Genomic DNA, 20,625 nt, shown 5'->3' on the forward strand with positions numbered 1-20,625 from the left:
GAGAAGTGTACATGAACTTGTGGCCTTTGACATTTTGTCTCGTCAAAATACGTATTGATATAACTTTCGGGTAGGGATGCAGGTCGACGTGCCTTTCGATTAATGAAAACAAATTGTGCAAGCATTGTCGCGACCAACGTTCCAGTTCTTTTGATTTTGAGCTCACGCTTTTGTACCAGGGACGTTCTACCAACATGAATTATACGAGTAACAAAAACAACTGGTATCTTTGTCGAGAAATCGGTGTAGAATGCCGGAGAAAATTCGAAACTTTGCGCCAGCACGAAGAGCGTATGCCCGTTTCTTAGAGCAGATGCTAAACTATTGCTGTCGTACAACCATGTCGATCGTCCTGCTTCGCCAAAGACCTTGGCCAATTGAAAAACACCAATTTTACCTGAAAACAATCCAAACGGTAGTATAGAAGAGATAATTGATCTTTCACTGTCCGGTAGACATGAAATTCTCTACTTTTACGACAAGCTAGGGTAGCCACAACAACGCAAATAATCGACTAGACTTTGATGTCTAAAGTCCGGCTTTGACACATGGAGAGGTTTTTCGACGCGGTGCACCTGTATGCTTCTCTGTAAATCACATTTTGCAAGTCTTTATTTAACATTCAATTTTAACCTACGGCCTTTTAATATCACGACGTAAATTTGGTGAATAAATATCAAAGCAAACGAGCGACAGGGATTTTTCGTCATCAGACGGGGCTTCAGTGCACAATCTGGCTACAAAAATAATCCCAATACGACTTACCTGTCTTCTCCGGATCAAGGAACAAAAAATCACTTAAGTCGAAATAGGTAGTCTTTCCATTCGAAGAAAATTTACCATCCATCGTTGAGTGATATCTCTACAACGTCATGTGATGAACTGTAATGATAAACAAACAGCGCTTCCAGCTCGCTTCCATATACAAAATAACATTCACTGCTTTACAAGTAGTACGGAGAAGAATAAGAAGTACATTCGAGTACGTCTTGCTTCTACTCCGTCCAGAACACAGAAAGATTCACACAGCATTGTCGATGATCTCAAGGTTTTATGTGTACAGTGACCTCCCGGGATCCTTTTTTCACGTCTGCTTCTATGGACTCAAAGTCCGACTACAAGGTCATGCTGTACACTTCACTTTGTTTTGGTTATGGACGAAAAGGTGACAGGTTTCGACTTTTGAACTTTTAAGGCATGGTTTCTTAGCACAGCAAATAACTGCATCAACTTGACCCTGAACACTGTCGACCAGGTCTCGGTGTAAACTTCTTGCAACAGATATTCGGTGCGCGGTGGGCGTCTGTGAGGTCACATCGCCATTGTGCTCGGCGTATTTGGTAGACCACATTGGCAGTCGCGCTCAACGACTCTATTCAAAAACGTACATTCGATTTCTGAGATTCACACATTCACTGTCCGATTTATATTTACTTACAATTTTGCTTTATGCAATACATTCCAAGTGCTAATTTGAAAGTATGTCACTCTTAGTCCAATGTCACACCGCCTTATATTATAAATAAGAACGTGTCTGGTATTCATGATAATAGTGGCTATGAATAAATCACACAAGTCAATTGAGCACTAATTTCACAAATGTGCTACGGTACATTTTTGATCTATGATATCTTACCTTCGAGATTCCGACGTTTTGCGGCACGAATAATCCGATACTCATACCGAAGCACCTGATCAACGCAGCAAAATGGCCTTAACAGGATTTCGATACTGAGTGTGACGTAGTAACATTAGAGCGCCGCCACAAAGATGGCGGAGCTGTGTGCTGTTCCAGCACCTAAAGTGTGACAATGACCATGAGATCAATGTCATGCTCCTTTTCCTGATCTTCCATTTCATCACGTGGCTTCGTCAAGATGTATTTGATACCTTTGTTTCTACGACTGTAAAAATTCGCCGTCATAAAGGGAAGTTAAACAACAATAACAACGACGGTACGGTAGCTGTTGAACTTTTGTATGTCTGTCTATGCCTTACGCGATTCAATTACCATGGCCAAATTGTACAACTGGAAAATTGTGTCTCTGTTCTTATTTTCTTTGTATCAACGAGTACAGATTTCTGTCTTCTCCCCAAAGGTATACTAGTAAGGCAGAATAACTTATGGGAAAACGATATTCTTTTTTAAGTTTTGCAGAGAGGAGTCTTGATAAATACAAAGGGGAAAAAAGGTGGTTAACATCTCGATTTAATCGAAATTCTTAATTGCAATTGCCCGATACGGTTTCAAACTGTGTCCCATGGCCATTTTAAATGTGAGACAATGTGCCCCTTTACAGTGGAATCGTCGGAAAGTGGCCAAAGAATATTATGGTAGGCACCGTGGACCAGTGGATAGGGTAACAGACTCACTATCAGAGGATGGTGAGTTCGAGACCCGGTTCAAGATCCGGTTTGAAAACAGTCTATGGACAAGTCTATATGGAGGTACAAACGAGACGAAAACAAATCATTTTAGGCAATAGGTCACAGTGAGAGAGACTGTGAATAAGTAGTCGTCGGCTAACGGCTCCACGATTGTTTCAGCTTGTAGGTATTTGAAATGCCCTTTCGAAAAATGTGCTCTTTTGCAGCAAAGAACGGTATATCGAAGACAGGGCTCATGCAAGAATGCTGCAGTCAGCAAAAGAAGTAAAAGAAAATCACGGTGTTTATTGACCTTGGCGTTAAAGTCACAATCGGCAAAAACCAGAAAATGACAAACTTCTCGGATGTGACATTTAATCTCAATGATGGCAAGTTCTGGCTGTATCGTAAACCGAACGACCAAATATATACGCTCATATAATAGTGTAATCACCAACCAACTATATTTTCAAACAGTACCTAATCATGCCAAAAAACATATCCATAAGTCGGGCATATCATCGATATCGAGCGTACTTCTGAGAAATCTTACTGCGGTGGCGACTGGAAATGGGACATCTAATCAGCAAATTACTTAGCTGTATTGCCAACCATATGATGAATTCACTTGGTAATTTGCGAGCGACTTTGTTAACTTGTCAGCGATATCGTTTATCATTTCAGTCGGCTGCAGACATTTCATGCATGGGAGGGGGTGTTGCCATAAAGCTTATCTGGGTTTGGATTATTCAGTATAGGGGTTGCCATGACAACTTTTCCCCACACAGACTTAGACGGGGTGGCTGTGACCAATCTGGCTTAAAATTGGTCATAGCCACCCCGTCTATTAAAATTCATGAGTTTACTTTTTTTGTTTACGTACATACTTATATCAGATGGAAATCTGAGGATTTGCGATTACATCAGGTTGACAACCCCCCACAGAAGAGCAATGAATGTAAAAAGTGTGAAAGAGGCTCCCACCTAACTATCCAAAATGTTTTTGTGTCGAGTTTGTGTTCCAACATTCTTATCCGATTGTTTGTGCTAACAAAAATGTTTGTTTCGCCTCGGATATTTGTAGGGAAGTTTGGATCAGTGTGTTTGGTAATGTTTTGTTTGTGTGGGGAAAGCTTATGGCGAGACGCAGCCGGACCTATTGTGTTACAGAGTTGATAGAGTGGCCCTTTGACGCTTGCGTTTCGAAACCCGAGTGTGGTTTCTCATCAGTCGCAGTGTAGATTCTTTCCTTAGTCTGTGTTTGTGAAAAATTATTTTAATGCATTTTAGTGGTCTTGCTCTTCGAGTTGCGAGGCACGTATATTAATGTTTGGGTCTCGTTGTGAGTCCGTTTTGTGGTTCAGTTTGTTTGTTCTATGTTTCTTTACTTCAGTAAATTTGTTTTGAATAGTGTGTCTTTTAGAATTTTGCCGAGGTTTGTGAATTTTTAGGCAATAAGTACCACTGCGGGGTACGGATTTTATGTTTTCTGGATCAAGATACTTACAAGTATCATGATCGATGTGTTTGTTCTCGTACATTTTGTTTAATAGTTCGTGTACTTGACTTTGTTTACTGTTTGTTCTGTGTCGTCACTGGCTAGTTGTGTATAATACTTAGTGTTGCGTAATTGCCTTTCGCATTCGTGTACGTAATCTTTTGTGTTGACAAAGACAAAACCCGACCCTTGTCGAATGGTTTTTATGGTAATTTGTCTACTGTTTGCAAGCTGGTTTATCGCGATTCTTTGGGCACGCGACATGTTTTGTTTCTTGTTTGAAAGGGTATCTCTAGAAGTGCGAGTTTAGCAGCTTCAGATAGCTTTCAGGTTTTTGTATTTTTTGCTGTTCGTGGAGTCCAATTTGATTTTTCTTTGAATTGGTGTTGTTGCGATTGTTCGTGTCTCATGATGTCTCCGGTGTTTGGCTTAATTGCTAATGAAACTTTTAATGTTAATTGTATTCCAAGTCAACTATCCAAGCATTTTAAGAGGGGTGATCAAAAAGGCCAGAACAGCCGATTTTGACCAACCGGGTTCAAGAACCCGGGAAAGGTGTTTAAAATGTGCGATAGATGTGTTTACGACATAAACATTACGAACAGTAGGATTAAGATAGTATGAATAATCCAAACTGCCCAGTTTCTGTGTGGGGAAAAGTTTGAATGTTGCTGCAGCTCGTTACTTCATGGAAATAAAAACGAATAAAGATAATAATATTCGGGATAATATCCTATACTTCTACATAAACAGTGGAGTAAAGTTAAAGATATTTCTTCAAGCTACAGTTTGGCCTCATTTACTGCTCAGAAAATTTTAATAAAATCTCCATCACGTTCATGAACTGCACATGTGTGTTGAACAATATCTTTATTTATTAGTGTAGAGTCTGATTATCTGATTATTATCTTTGTTAGTTCCGAATCCCTTCTTCAGACGTGGAATGTCACATTTGCCATCTCTCGTACTCGTCGCTTTTTGACTCTACCACCAGACTCAGAATCCTACAGCCGTGCTGCTTCAGCTACCCGGATTCTCCACCAACTTGTTGCGCTCGTAGTTAGGGGAATTACGAGTTGAGGTACCAATCTGGATCGTAATGCTTTCAGTAACTGAAGTCAACACACTAAGATGTTGATTGTAGCACAACATTAAATCTGTATTGCAAGATGGCAAACGTAATGTTCAGCGTCTCAGGTCTGAGTCATCAGAGTACATTCTCTAGAAACTTATATACATTTTCTGAACTTACATAACTACAACATTGTCATCAATATACAATGGTCATCACGTGGAAATTTCCCGCTAGTCCCAGTCCTTGATTATTTCTTAAGATAAGACAAGATCACACCATGCAATATCCAATTCTTGATTGTTTTCATTCAACTTTTACAAATCATTAATCAAAAATATGACGCTATCTCCTTCTCGTACGATCTTGAACCAACCTTCACACGCCTTGGCCAGGTAAGGGATGCTTGGAGATAAAATCTCTACAAGGGAGGGCGTTACAGATAATGTCTCAGTCATTTTCCGGATATCCTTTGACCAATTTCACTTTACCACGATTCCGTAAATGTTTCCAAATTTATTAGCCAAGAGGGGACTATATCATTTACAATGACTTGTTAAATAAGGTAGTATGGGTCTCGAATGTGAAGACTTCAAATTTCTCTCGAACATTCCTCAATAAAACTTATAACCATACTCTTACCAAATCAAGAATAAAAATCAGGGGTCACCATGGAAAAGTTTGAAAAAAGCGAAAAAAAATTACAACATTTACCGATACGTGAAATTCATCGTTTGAAAGAACATATGTATAGAAATGACAGATCTCGCAGAAAAAGTACTGATAAATTAATTGTAAGGATTAAATTAAATGACACAGAAATTGTGATACAGATGTCTTCGATCGCGATATTTCCAATGAGGTCTTAATTTTTCAGGCTTCATCAAAAGTCATTGTGATTCTATGTATATTCATTGAGAGGTAAGAAGTACGTAGGATAATCGTCAATTATGTCAAATATTGGCAATGGTTAGTATTTTTCTATGGATGATATCCACTGATAACATTTGTAGTTCTGTCACAGTGATAGTCATCGCAAAAAATACAGAGGCATTGTCGTTTTCATGATAGGAAAACCATATGATTCTCCTTGTCTAAGGAACTTTCATCACTTTCATACTAGGTGCCTGAGATGAGACCGTTTAACTGTAAACCAGGGACAGACTGATTAGTGACAGACTTTTTAAAAACAACATTAATGTGTAGAGTCTGATTTTCTATACACTGAGAAATTGTTTCGGCAATGGACAAATATTAAAAGCTAATTGTCACTGCGGTGAGATGTGAAATTGATTTCCTAATCGCTGAACTATGGGTCCCTGCCAGGTTATACCTGAGGTCCCCTCCCCTGTTGAGAAAGGTCCCTACATTTGAATGTGTACAGACTGGTGAAATTTTTCACTTCAATCGGTAATGAATTCCAAACTTTCGTGGCACGGAAATGAAAACTACGTTGTCCAGTGCCTAGAACACATCTTGGTACATGACAATTCTCACGTGCAGTGGAGCGTGAACATTACTTTGTGGAGTAAGTAAATTAGATAAATATTGTGGAGCATAACCATTCATACATTTGAAACTTAAAGTGCCATGAAATAAAAAATTCTTTGTCTAATCGACATAACATTGAATGTAGAAAATAAAGCATTTGAGGGAAAATCAATTGATAACTCAAAAAGTGTGCGTAACGCCCGTTTTTGAAGAGTATAAACTTTGTCAAGATTATTTGCCGTTGCATTACCCCAAACAACACAACAATAATCTAAAATACTCTGTATGAGACCATGATATAAGATAATACGACGATCAAAAGGGATATATCGACGTAATCTGCGCAGTAAACCAATTTGTTGACTAAGTTTTTTGCATAAACTATCTATATGGACGTTCCATGATAACGTTTCATCAAGTGTTACCCCTAAAATTCCACCACATTGTACTTGAGGAATAAAAGTGTCAGTAACCTGTACAGATAATGAACTGTGAGTTTCATTCAAACGACTGCGCTTAGAATGGGTTGTAATCATAAGGTATTTTGATTTCTGGCATTAATTCACATATGATTGTATATATCGTAGTAATCCAATTTGAAATAGGAGTGATATCTTTTCGTATTGCATCCTTAACATCACTAATGCATTTACCCTTTACAAACATTGTTTGGTCATCTGCATACATATGTAAGGTAGAAGAATCAACAAATAAAGACATGTCGTTCATAAAAATCATGAATAAAAGAGGCCTAAAATTGAGCATTGTGGAACGCCTACTGCAACATCATGTATAACAGAAATACTACTCATGTAGTGAACAACTTGCTGGCGATTTGTCAGATCTCGATAAGAGTTAAACCAGTTAACATTTCATTCAGATAATCCGTACAAAGATAACTTTTTCAATAAAAGGTCATGATCAATAAGGTCAAAGGCCTTGGACAGGTCAAGTAGAATCACGCCATTAAGAAACCCATGATCAATATTTTTCAAAATTTCATCAAGGTCCGAGTCCACTCGCTTCTTTGATCATTGTTCTGCACGGGTCGATGAACTTTTGCAAGCAGATGACCAGTGCCTTGTGATGCATTTGGGAAAGAATTAGACAAATTTTCACTCATACAGGTCCAATAGTCCGGAGTTGCAATTATTAAGACAATGTTATTATCTGGATTAAAAAAACCACGAATAACCTTTTCAAATGTAATTACAACCGTGGCTTTACAATTCCTCTACCGAACCTTATGCTGCACTGTGCAAGGTCCCGTCCGTCGCGTGCAATGATAAAATGTACCTTGTTCGGTATTACAATGTCTTCCCATGACGTCACAACTAGTTTATCATTTACCATTGATTCGCTGAAAAACCGAAGAGACAATTCTGAGATTTGATAGTCAGAGAATTCGCTCTGAAAGACACGATACGCTCCCTCACTGGCTCCGTGCTCGGCGCAATCAATACAGTACTTCAAGTAAGATGCAGTGCTCGTATGGCGATTATGATCTATGTCCTTCATGGACACGACCGTCATATACTGATAGACTTCACTGCCTTTGGGTGGAATTCTTGAAAACTGAACATGAACTATTGGCCTTTGACCTTTTATTTCGTCGGAACAAGTACGTACAAAGCTTTCGGGTAAGGGTACAGGTTGTCGTGACCGAAGACTAACTACAACGCCTAGTGTATGCAATGTCGCCACGACTTCTCCGGTGATTTTTATTTTGAGTTCTTTCTGTTGTACCATAGAGGTTCTGCCAACATGCACAATGCGGGAAACGACCACTGCCGGCAGTTTTGTTGAGAGGCTGGTGTAGAATACCGGAGAAATTTCAAATCTGTGTGCCAAAACGAAAAACTCCTGACCATCCGGAATAGCAGCCGTTAACTTGTTGTCAGTATGCCTCCATACAAATAGACCGGTTTCTCTAAATATCTCAGCCAAACCTAATACGTCCAGTTTGCCTGAAATGAATCAAATATCAGTGTTGAAAGAAAATGGTGTTCGAAAAACCATGGAAGTCGTCTGTTCGAGCAGTAGAAGCAAGGTCACGCAAATTTGAACATTAAACCAATGTATGAGACCTGAGGGTACCTTTCATATCCGTTGCATTCAATACATATTAGGCATACAATATATTGTATGTACGCTAAGGAGTATCACCAGCAGAATGTGTTGTCTGGATAGCAGCTCCGCTGACCAATGTATACTAATGTTGCATGGCCAAAATTTCAGAGATCTTTTACTTGAAACACATGTTTTAATTGGAGAATGCAAGTTGATATACAATAACATTCTGATTCTGTGTCCTCACAAGTCATCTATATATTGCGATTTAGAAAACGTTGTTCTCACAGCAAAGTAAACAGCTCAGCCCGTGACTCCATAGATGAATGCAGTATGTCTCATCTTGTCTGGAAATGACTCTCTAAACAAGCTGGAAGTAAAAAGCTGTGATGGCTGGCTTTAATGATTTAGCTTCATAAAAGGGTGTATTATGACGAATTGATGACGAACAGTGCCCTGATTGCTGCTCGAAAAGTGTTTCAAAAAGCATTTCTCTGAAATTCATGTCCTCCAAATGAATCTTTCGGTCATGGAATTCAGAAATTCATAAATTCAGTAGCAGTGCGATGAAGTTTACAGACTACAGAACCACAGCAAACAGCTACAGTTAGGTAACATTTTTAAAACACATTTTTTTAATGCCAACGGTCGATATTTGACGTGGCGACTGCGCGCGGATCGTGAGATATCGATAAAAACATGTCATTTCCCGAGCGTATTTTTCACATCCCGAAGTTTTACGATCGTTTCTGATTATGACACGAAATCCCCCGAAGGTTTGTTGTTGTGCTGATTGACGATATTCTAGGGAGTCCATAATAAGTTCGAACGACGCAATTTTACCTCCCACTGCGAAGACTTTATATACAGCATTATGCCTTTACCACAGGTCAGTTTTTGAAAACTTCTTCTTAGCTTTTGTCGTTTTCATTATTCTAAATCAGTTGTATTATATTTTTAACCAATACCACATAAACATCAGTTTTTACGTTTAAATATTAGCCGCCTCCGATGACTACATTTTGTCGTCTGCCACACAGTACGTGTGGTTCGCCGCGCGCGTGGTATGCGTCTATGCATACCACGCGGTGGCCGCTATGTATCAACCGCACGTAACTGGGCTAGTCACCTATGCGAATTCTGGTGGAATCAGCAAAAATTGTTTTTTGTTTTATCACCAAGTCAGTTATAGACTCAGCTTTCTCCCACGGGGCATGACCGAACACCGAGGCAAGTGGTACTGTGGCGTACAGCAGCGTCAGTGTAGACTCGTACTCCATAGCTTAGTTGACAATGGCCCCAGTGCCGAACGTTCGATGTTCGAAAGCTGAATTTAGGTGGGCCACCGGAATTCAAACTTTTACTTTTTGAAGACATGTTTTTATCGATATCTCGCGATCCGCGCGCATTCGCCACGTCAAATATCGACCGTTGGCCACAGGCGCTTGGCACATTGCTGGATAATAATCGTATTTAATATGTAGAATGTCTATATGAACTTGATTATTAAATAAAAGAATCACCGTACGCGATATTAGTGTAGGCCTATAGGCCTACATGTTGCCTGGCGAATGGCTATGGCTGCCTGGCTCGGGCCCGGCGAACGCACTGCATAATCATCAATGTGTAGAATGTCTACATGACTTGATTATTTATTTATTTAAAGAATAACGGTACGTGATATTACTGTACATGTCGGCTGTAGAGCTCTGCAGGGCTTGGGCCCGGCTTTGGCTCGTTGTCCACTGCTGCATAGACAGGAAGGAAAGGTGTGAAAGCTTTTCACCGTCCGATTTCATAAATCAGCGAAATTCACGAACTCTGAGCGTTTCCGGTGATAAAAACTGGTCAACGGTCAGATGGTTGCATAAAAAATCGATCGACTGGCCTCTTTTGCCTAAAATCGTACCTTACCCTATGCTACTGGCGAGAAATCGTCCTGAAATCGGCTGGGCACACCAACCCAGCGCCGGCCATTTTGAATAAGCTGCATGCAATGTATGCGCGCCTGCATAGAACCCTTGACAGATGACGTCATTGCTCTTCTCTCATTGGACGCGTACATTGCATGCAGCTTATTCAAAATGGCCGGCGCTGGGTTGGTGTGCCCAGCCGATTTCAGGACGATTTCTCGCCAGTAGCATAGGGTAAGGTATGATTTTAGGCAAAAGAGGCCAGTCGATCGATTGTTTATGCAACCATCTGACCGTTGACCAGTTTTTATCACCGGAAACGCTCAGAGTTCGTGAATTTCGCTGATTTATGAAATCAGGCGATGAAAAGCTTTCACACCTTCCTTCCTGTCTTTGCAGCAGTGAACAACGGGCCAAAGCCGGGCCCAAGCCCTGCAGAGCTCTACAGCCGCTCGGTTAAGCTCGCTGACATGTACAGTAATATCACGTACCGTTATTCTTTATTAAATAATTAAGTCATGTAGACATTCTACACATTGATGATTATGCAGTGCGTTCGCTGGGCCCGAGCCAGGCAGCCATAGGTACAATGCCAGTCAATATGTAGGCCTATAGGCCTACACTAATATCGCGTACGGTGATTCTTTTATTGAATAATCAAGTCGTATATAGACATTCTCATATTAAATACGATTATTATCCCAGCAATGTGCCAAGCGCCTGTGCCGTTGGCACTAAAAAATGTGTTTTAAAAGTGTTGCCAAGTGGGAGTGCCACTTTAAATGGTATTCACCAAATTGTTCCGTTCAATATTATGTTTTCTTTAAAAGAAAGAAATGAAAGCAAGCATATGTATTAGTGTACCTGGTGCGTGCGTGCGTGTGTGTGTATATGTGTGCATATTTGTGATTATAATAGCTTGTAAGCTGGTAACGCTATCCTCTACCTTCATGTCGCTCTCAACTGTAGAATACCCTAACATCAATTCTTAGGCCTTACGCAACCCGGTCGTCATTTATATTGTTCATGAGGTACGCGTAATTGAAAATATAGTCATAATCATGATTGCAAAAATAGTCAAAAAGAATTTTACTCGTCTGGACATGATCGGAGTTCCTCACGCTTATGGACAAGTCAAGGCTGTTGAAATGACCTTGAAACGACTTACCTGTATTCTTAGGGTCAAAGGACAAGCAGTCATCAAGATGGCAATAAGATACCTGGCCATTTGGTGAAAATGTACAATCCATCGTTGGTTGCTTTGATTAAGTCGGATAACAAACTCTAATATATGGAAACAGATTTGTGTAAAGATGTCCGTGTCACTCGGCGCATGTAGATGACCACAATCATGGCAGGCTACCAGTACAGTGTCGTCCTGACAAAGTTTCTGAAGCTGTGTACAAACAGAATGAACTTTGATCGAAGGGTAATGATGAAGTTGATCTTTGAACTGTACCCTGAATGTCACGCCTGCATGATCAGTTACACGATAGAGGAAAAGAAAATTTTTGTCTACGACTAAGAGACTGGATAGAAATTACATGGGGAAGCGAGTATTTCTTGGGGGGGGGGCATAGTGGGTCGCAATTTTTCATGCAAGCACTTTTGAAGGGTAGTGAAATTCCACACATGCCTTTTGGGGAGGGTCACCACTCTTTGCGCAACTACTTGAAGGCAAGATGTGGGCGACATTGTGCTTTGTCCAAAATATCAAATCAAAATGAATGGAAGTCTATTGAGCAAACTATAAACACATCCCCATTGAAACAAGCTATATCTGTACATTTATGTATCTTTGATAATTTATGTAAATGTACTTTGCTTGAATTGGGAGGTAAATAGTGCATGTGTGTACAAGAAACGTGATTTTTGGACTTCATTGAAAATGCTGATTAACCATAAATGATAGTCTATGACAATGAGAAAACTATATTTTTTCCGATAAATCGTATTCCTCCGCATCATCGCCCATGCCAGGTCAAGCGTCCATTCCCTTTTTTGACTGATGTCTCTACTTTGGGTCATATCCGGCAAACCGTGAACCACCGAGCCCAGTTTTGAGAGGTCGCTATCACCTGACTGATAGCTAATAGCTGCAGTGTCAAGCTGAGCACAGGACGTTGTGCCAGTGAGACACTCACGCTACGACGCTATTCATCCTCTACATTTAAATTGAATTGACCCAGTCTCTGCCAATACGCGACCGTGCACCATACATTACTAATTGTCTGCGCTAACAATGCGAAGGTTCAGTTGTTAAGATTATTGTGGCTACCTTCAAGCTGAACTACAGAGCTGTTTTAAGCTTATTGGCATCGCAGCTAGTTCTAGCGGCCACTTAGTCTGTCGCAAACATTTTTAAAGGGTCACAATTTCCGCTCAGCATCATTTTGAAAATCACTGGCCCTCCCCTCCTGTAATTTCTGTCCAGTCCCTAATACATTAAATTGTCCCCTCATGTTATTGTCTGAAAACAAACGATATCAACCTCTAAGACTACGATTTGAATTCCGTTGACGGAATATTGCACGGCACTGTGTCATTACCTTCTCAATATACGCTACCTTTTCTGTCCGGACACTCCACAGAACATGGCGACACTTTAGGTTGATGGCGTCGTTGCATAAGGCCAATTGAGGTCACGTCGTAATTTTAATCGATCTTTGAATACTGACATTCAGCTATTGAAATTCAACGATTAAGCAACAAGACTTTGTCTCAACGATTCAGCTTCTCTCTACTTTCGGCAATTGCTAAAGCATCGTACAAATTATAAATTATGTGCCAAGTTCGTGATTTAGAGTATGTAATGTAGTGAGTCAAGTCGACCGACCGTTTAAGGGAAAATGGCCATCGTTAAACGCTGCGATCAGCGCCGGGTATCAAGGTTCTCTTACCTGGCGGTTTTTGTACAGCATCGACCGTGAACCCAATCGTTTCAACCTATAAGTGTTAGATCGGCTGAGTTCTTCGCTTGCCCCGGTTTGATATGACTTCCGGCGATTACTTGCAAAGTGCACTCGTGCTCCATGGGGAGCCGGGGCAATTTGCAACAGCGCCACCAACATATTGTGGCGTGAGCGTTTACCCGTTCATTACTACCACATTTCTGCAGCTGTGGTGTTTATATGGTTTCTCATACAAAGTCTCCAAATTATCTTCGTATTTTATTTCCGGCCTTCGATCGACTATCCAAGATTTAATGGCAACAAAATATCGGCCTTACAATAGATTTCCACTTTCCCAGGCATAGAAATTCGCTTGTTCTTGTCTTGTTAAATACCATTATCATCTTATTATTTTCAATTTTTTGTAAACTTTGTTTCTATGGAAATGGAATCAACACGCCGAATTCTAATATGAGTTAACTCTTGACAAATGAATGATGTGCAACGGTTTGCTGATGACATAAACATCCTCAAAGCGTCCACAATTTCTGATATTGACAACCTTCACGATGATCTGGAACAGAAATTCATCATCTAACTACTTGGTTCCATTCCAATTCTCTGAAACCCAACATTTCGAAATATCAATACATGCTCTTCGGTACTAGGCAACAACTAAAGAAAATACCAAATCACATAAAAGTTCTTTCCAATCAAAGCACTGCAATCAAAGGATCTTCTGCTACCTGTTTAGGTTTAAGACTTGACCAAGAACTCAGCTGGTCGAGAAATTGTTACACGTCTCGTGTCTGACGCAGCACAAATGACACTCATGCTCATACGACACAGGAACAGGCGATATTGGGTAATAACCGATTTATCATATACCGATGCCCATAATTTTACTCATAGAACGAAAAACCTTAAATTTAGGGCTTTACTTTATTACGCCTTGCGCATAAATATCAGAATGTTTATGTGAAGAGGCTTCATTCATAAAGAGATACGACGAAGCTGTCAACATCGCTGCAAGTCGTCCATATCTCAATGAAAGCCAAGAAGAAAGACACCGGGATACAAAAATCGTCATACAGTAGGAACTTCTTAAGTGCAATATGCTATAACAATTGTAACCGATCAAAAACTGTGCTCAGCTTTAAATCTATCCTAATTTCGATCGTCGTACGGCACGGAGCTCGCGCGGAGAGGGGACGCCATTTTGTTAGTTTACCCTGAGAGTTGCCATGTCAACAGTCGTCGCGCGCGCGACATCGCTGTCACGCCACGCGCTCACTACCTGTTAGCTGTTCGGGGGAGACCATGCCGGCGCCGTGCGGACGGCAGAATGTTTGCTAGAACTGCAAAAAAAATACAATGGGAAAACGTTTCAAGACTCGACATGTTATTTCCGTATTTTGCAACCAGAAATACTCGTGTTCCTCGAAGCCCTTCAAATTTTTACGTCGGCGACATCGCTTCGCAGGCGGGGAGCGGCAGCCATTTTGTTGTTTACGTTGTTTACCAACAAACTGCTAATGTAGTTCGGGAAAACTCTAAAACTGATGACGTTCATCGTGCATATCTCGACGTTTACCGTGAAATATCACGGCTGATATTTTACGGTGAACGTCACTAGGATGTAGCAATATGGGCATGGGTATATGATAAAAGCAAAAACCAACACATATTAGTTAAATGTTGTTATGTGGATATTAACTTTTCCATATATAGACCTCAAGTATTCGCTACTGCATATTATCTATTTGATCACCTGTCAAGTGCTTTGTTCGTTCATATGTACATCTACATGGATACAAGTTCGATTCTTAATAAATTGACTTCCATGGTATACAATGTAACAGACGATGAGAATTGACACAGAGTCGTTTATGGTAGACTTTCATACTACAGAAAGATTTTCAAAGAAAGTCGAAGAACAGTTTGTCCTTATTCTCATCAAATGTGATCAGAGAGTCATTGAAAAATGATCATAATTTGCCATCAGTCAAATGGATCTTTGTTTTAATTTTGAAAATGGTGACATACTCACCTGACCAGATGAGCATATGACTCCTTGTTCGGTTTACAAGTTTGATCCTAAAGATCACACATTTAATGTGAAAGTGCATTGCATAATGTCCTTGTCTTGCTTGTGGATGGTAAAATGTATCTGGAAAGGCTTTGCTTTGTCTTCCCATGCAGTAACCATAAGTTCATCGTTAAACACTGACTCGTTGAAAATCAAATATGTCATGCGAGTAATTGGATAGTCAGCGAGTTTGCCCTTGATGAGAGAGTATGCTCGTTCAAGTGCTCCGAACTAGGCGCAATCCATACAGTACTTGATAGAGGATGTTTTATCGACATGATTATACTGATCAATATCGCTAGGAGATACAACTATCTTGTAACAATACAGTTTGCTATCACTGGGTGGTAATCTTGAAAACTGAACATGAATGTTCGACTTTTCAACTTTGTTTTCTCCATATAAACTTTTGCAAAGCTTTCCGGCAAGCGCTTTGGTTGTCGAGTTGCAGAGTTAACAAAAACAAATTGGCCAATGCTGCCGCCACTATTCCTTTGGTATCTTTGATTTTAAGGTCAGTCTTAGTCACAAGTGATGTTTTTCCCAATTGCATGATGTAGGTATCACATAGAACTGGCATCTGTGTTGGCGTAGAATGACGGATAGATATCGACACAATTCGCTATCATGATGAGAGCATCACCCTTTCTGACAGCAGCTGCTAAACCATACCTGTCATGCATTAACCATCCCGATTCCCCTGCTTGTCTTATAACCAAGAGTAATCTGACAGGATCTAGTTTACCTAAGAATTAAGAGAAAGTAAGAACAGTTTTGACTGTGAGCAAGCGATGTACCAGAGGTGGTCTCAAATAACGCTCAGGGGCTGTTTCCACACAGTGCCAAAACAACAGATTGATCAATCAATCAATCAATTGATGAATTAGTATAACGGCTAGTGCTGTTCAATGCGATGGCGACGTAATAGAGAAGAATAGAGATGTTAATATGCCCTGCCAAACATGGAGGATTTTTAAGGCTAATCAAGCCAAACGATTGGCTAATTTTACACGGAACATCTTCGATACATGGGGAACAGCAAGTGAGTAATTTCATTCAGTGTTGTCTCCTATTAGAGTAATATTGTCATTTCGAACGAAGCACACGGATTGAGACAAGAGCAAATATGATCTCCTTGACGGCCCAAATGCAAGTCCAAGAGTGTTGCATTTGCCAATTACATATCATAAATGATTGAGAAGTTAATTCTTTTGCACATCATCTATAGAAGATTTTCTTGAAAAACAGTGAATATAGGCTTCAAAAACTCAAATAGAAAATAGATAACGAAAACATTGACATAATTTCAGACATCTATAGGGTTGAGTCAATTAGTATTTCTACAAAATACATACTATGGTTCAGAACACCGTCTTCCAGGTTTACAGGTTATCTAAGGTCAATTATGTAATCTCTGAGCTTATAGATCGTTTGAGGTAAGACGTTACTTGGTTTGACACCAAAGATTGTGCCCTATTTACATCGACTTCTACAGTGCACTGAGCAACCTCCCGCTCGTCTTTTTGTATTCCCAAATGTATCTTGTGTGGCCTTGCTGTCTGCCCATGACGTCACAGTCAACTTGTCATTGAGATCCGATTCGCTGACAAACTGAAGTGACAAATTTGTGATGGGATAGTCAGAAAGGTTGCCCTGAATGACAGAGTATGCTCGTTCACGGGCTCCAAACATTACACAATCGATACAGTATTTGATGTAAGATATATTGCTCGTATGACGATTTTCATCGATGTCCTTCGTTGACACGACCACTGGATAGCGATAAATTTCTGCATCTTCCGTTGGGGACTTTGAGAAGTGTACATGAACTTGTGGTCTTTGACATTGTGTCTCGTCCAAGTATGAATTGATATAACAAATTGTGCAAGCATTGTCGCGACCACTGTTCCAGTTCTTTTGATTCTGAGCTCACGTCTTTGTACCATGGACGTTCTACCAACATGAATTATACGAGTGACAAAAACATTGGCACCTTTGTCGAGAAATCGGTGTAAAATGCCGGAGAAAATTCGAAACTTTGCGCCCGCACGAAGAGCGTATGCCCGTTTCTTAGAGCAGATGCTAAACTATTGCTGTCGTACAACCATGTCGATCGTCCTGCTTCGCCAAAGACCTTGGCCAATTTAAAAACACCAATTTTACCTGAAAACGGTCCAAACGGTCATGTGTAGGAGATAATTCTCTTCAACTGTCCAGTATACATGAAATTCTCTACTTTTACGACAAGCAAGGGCAGCCGATGGAAAATCAAACGGTTGCTGCCTTAGTCTGAAAATATGCGAAGTTGCCGGAAAAGTAAAACTACAAGGGATCAACGGAAAAGTAAAACTACAAGGGATCAACGGGAAGTAGTGCAACAACAAGGCAAATAATAATCGATTTGACTTTGATGTCTAAAATCCTGCTTTGACACGTGGAGATGTTCATCGACCCGGTGCACCTGTATACTTCTCTGTAAATCACATTTTGCAAGTCTTTATTTCGCATTCAATTTTATGATTTTATTTAACCTACGGCCTTTTAATATCACGACGTAAATTTGGTGAATAGATATCAAAGCAAACGAGCGACTGAGGGATTTTTCGTCATCACACGGAGCTTCAGTACACAATTTTGTTTCAAAAATAATCCCAATACGACTAACCTGTCTTCTCCGGATCAAGGAACAAAAAATCACTTAAGTGGAAATAGGTAGTCTTTACATCCGAAGAAAATTTACCATCCATCGTTGAGTGACTATAACGTCATGTGATGAACTGTAATGACAAACAAACAGCGCTTCAAACTGTTTCGCTTCCATATACAAACCAACATTCATTCTGATGCCGTATGTTGTGGGTTCGAATCCGATTGAAAACTATCCGAATTTTCTACCCTGGGTAGGTAACACTGCTGGTGGACAGAATTGTCCCCGAGGTTATCGTTCGCCCAGTTAAAGCGATGAAATTCGTTTCTTCGCTTCGATATAGTGTGTATGTGCGATGTATGATAGTGAGCATGCGTGCGTGAGTGCTTCACGAACTCTACAACGTGTTGAGCGATCTCAGTCAGAAAAATGTAACAACTTAGCCGGCTATTGAACCACTCTTTTTTGGGAGTGGAGATTTAGCCGAGTGGTTCTGTCTGTGGCCTCTCAGCTAGGCGACTGATGCCGTATGTTGTGGGTTCGAATCCGATTGAAAACTATCCGAATTCACTGCTTTACCAGTAGTACGGAGAAGAATAAAAAGTATTCGAGTAAGTCTTGCTTCTACTCCGTCAAGAGCACAGAAACATTCACACAGCATTGTCGATGATCTCAAGGTTTTATGTGTACAGTGACCTCCCGAGATCCTTTTTTCTCGGCTGTTTCTAAGGACTCAAAGTCGGAATACAGGGTCAACTGTAAACTTCACTTTGTTTTGGTTATGGACGAAAAGGTGACAGGTTTCGACTTTTGAACTTTTAAGGCATGGTTTCTTAGCACAGCAAATAACTGCATCAACTTGACCCTGAACACTGTCGACCAGGTCTCGGTGTAAACTTCTTGCAACAGATATTCGGTGCGCGGTGGGCGTCTGTGAGGTCACATCGCCATTGTGATCGGCGTATTTGGTAAACCACATTGTCAGTCGCTCTCAACGACTCTATTCAAAAACGTACATTCAATTTCTGAGATTCACACATTCACTGTCAGATTTATATTTACTTACAATTGTGCTTTATGCAATACATTTCAAGTGCTAATTTGAAAGTATGTCACTCTTAGTCCAATGTCACACCGTCTTATATTAAAATAAGAACGTGTCTGGTATTCATGATAATAGTGGCTATGAATAAATCACACAAGTCAATTGAGCACTAATTTCACAAATGTGCTACGGTACATTTTTGATCTATGATATCTTACCTTCGAGATTCCGACGTTTTGCAGCACGAATAATCCGATACTCATACCGTAGCACCTGATCAACGCAGCAAAATGGCCTTAACAGGATTTCGATACTGAGTGTGACGTAGTAACATTAGAGCGCCGCCACAAAGATGGCGGAGCTGTGTGCTGTTCCAGCACCCAAAGTGTGACAATGACCATGAGATCAATGTCATGCTCTTTTTTCTGATCTTCCTTTTCATCACGTGGCTTCGTCAAGATGTATTTGATACTTATGTTTCTACGACTGGTATGGGAGCTGTTAAACTTTTTGTATGTCTGTCTATTCCTTACGCGATTCAATTGTCATGGCAAGACAAAGAAATTATACTTCCGAAAATTGTGTCTCTGTTTTTAATTTTTTTTGTATCAGCGAGTACAGATTTCTGTCTTCTACCTATTCAGCATACTAGTAAGGCAGAACAATTTTCGGGAAAATGATATTTCTTTTTAAAGTATTGCAGACAGGGGTCTTGCTAAATACAACGGAGAAAATAGGGGTTAACATCTCGGTTTAATCAAAATTCTTACTTACATTTGCCCGATACGCTTTCAAACAGTGTCTCGTGGCCATTTTAAATTTGAGACAATATGGCCCTCTACAGTTAAACCGTCGGAAGTTGGCCCAAGAATGGTATTATCAATTCATAAGGAGAATTGTCTAAAGTAAGCTTTCACAAAATATGAGGAAAAGTTTACATACCTTTATATTTGTTAAAATTTAGGGGTTATTGCACAAAGTTTGGGGGACTCCGTGTCGTATTCGAGTGATGTGTCCGGATTTGACGAGTTGCGCAGCAACGAGTCAAAACGAGCACATCACGAGTACTGCCAACATTCTATGGACAAGTCTACAGGGAGGTACAAAAGAGACGAAAAGAAATCCTTTTAGGCAATAGGTCACTGTGAGAGAGGCTGTGAATAGGTATTGTCGTCGGCAAAACGGCTCCGCGAGTGTTGCAGCTTGTGTAGCTATTTGAAATGCCCTTTCGAAAACTGTGCTCTTTTGCAGCAAAGAACGGTAGATCGGAGACAGGGCTGTGTGTACTCATGCAAGAATGCTGCAGTCAGCAAAAGAAGTAAAAGAAAATCAGGGTATTCATTGACCTTGGCGTTAATGTCACAATCGGCACAAACCTGAAAATGACAAACTTCTCGGATGTAACATTTAATCTCAACGATGGCAAGTTCTGTCTGTATCGTAAACGGAACGATCAAAAATATACGTCCATATAATAGTGTAATCCCCCACCAACTATATATTTTCACACGATACCTAATCATGTCAATTAAACATATCCAT

At 40.3% G+C, this 20,625-nt stretch overlaps 2 long non-coding RNA genes across 2 annotated transcripts; both read right to left on the reverse strand.

The window, feature by feature from the left end:
• Positions 1-4,999: 4,999 nt before the first annotated feature.
• On the reverse strand, positions 5,000-13,436 carry LOC139116778 (uncharacterized). Its single transcript, XR_011548376.1, has 3 exons — positions 13,312-13,436; positions 11,580-11,807; positions 5,000-8,395 (listed from the first exon to the last, which is right to left on the reverse strand). It is a non-coding gene; the product is annotated as an uncharacterized lncRNA (long non-coding RNA).
• A 3,412-nt stretch (positions 13,437-16,848) lies between these two features.
• On the reverse strand, positions 16,849-19,383 carry LOC139117781 (uncharacterized). Its single transcript, XR_011548578.1, has 3 exons — positions 19,302-19,383; positions 18,057-18,168; positions 16,849-17,554 (listed from the first exon to the last, which is right to left on the reverse strand). It is a non-coding gene; the product is annotated as an uncharacterized lncRNA (long non-coding RNA).
• Between the last annotated feature and the right edge of the window lie 1,242 nt (positions 19,384-20,625).

This window comes from Ptychodera flava, chromosome 18 (genome assembly GCF_041260155.1).
Source record: "Ptychodera flava strain L36383 chromosome 18, AS_Pfla_20210202, whole genome shotgun sequence".
NCBI lineage: Eukaryota > Metazoa > Hemichordata > Enteropneusta > Ptychoderidae > Ptychodera > Ptychodera flava.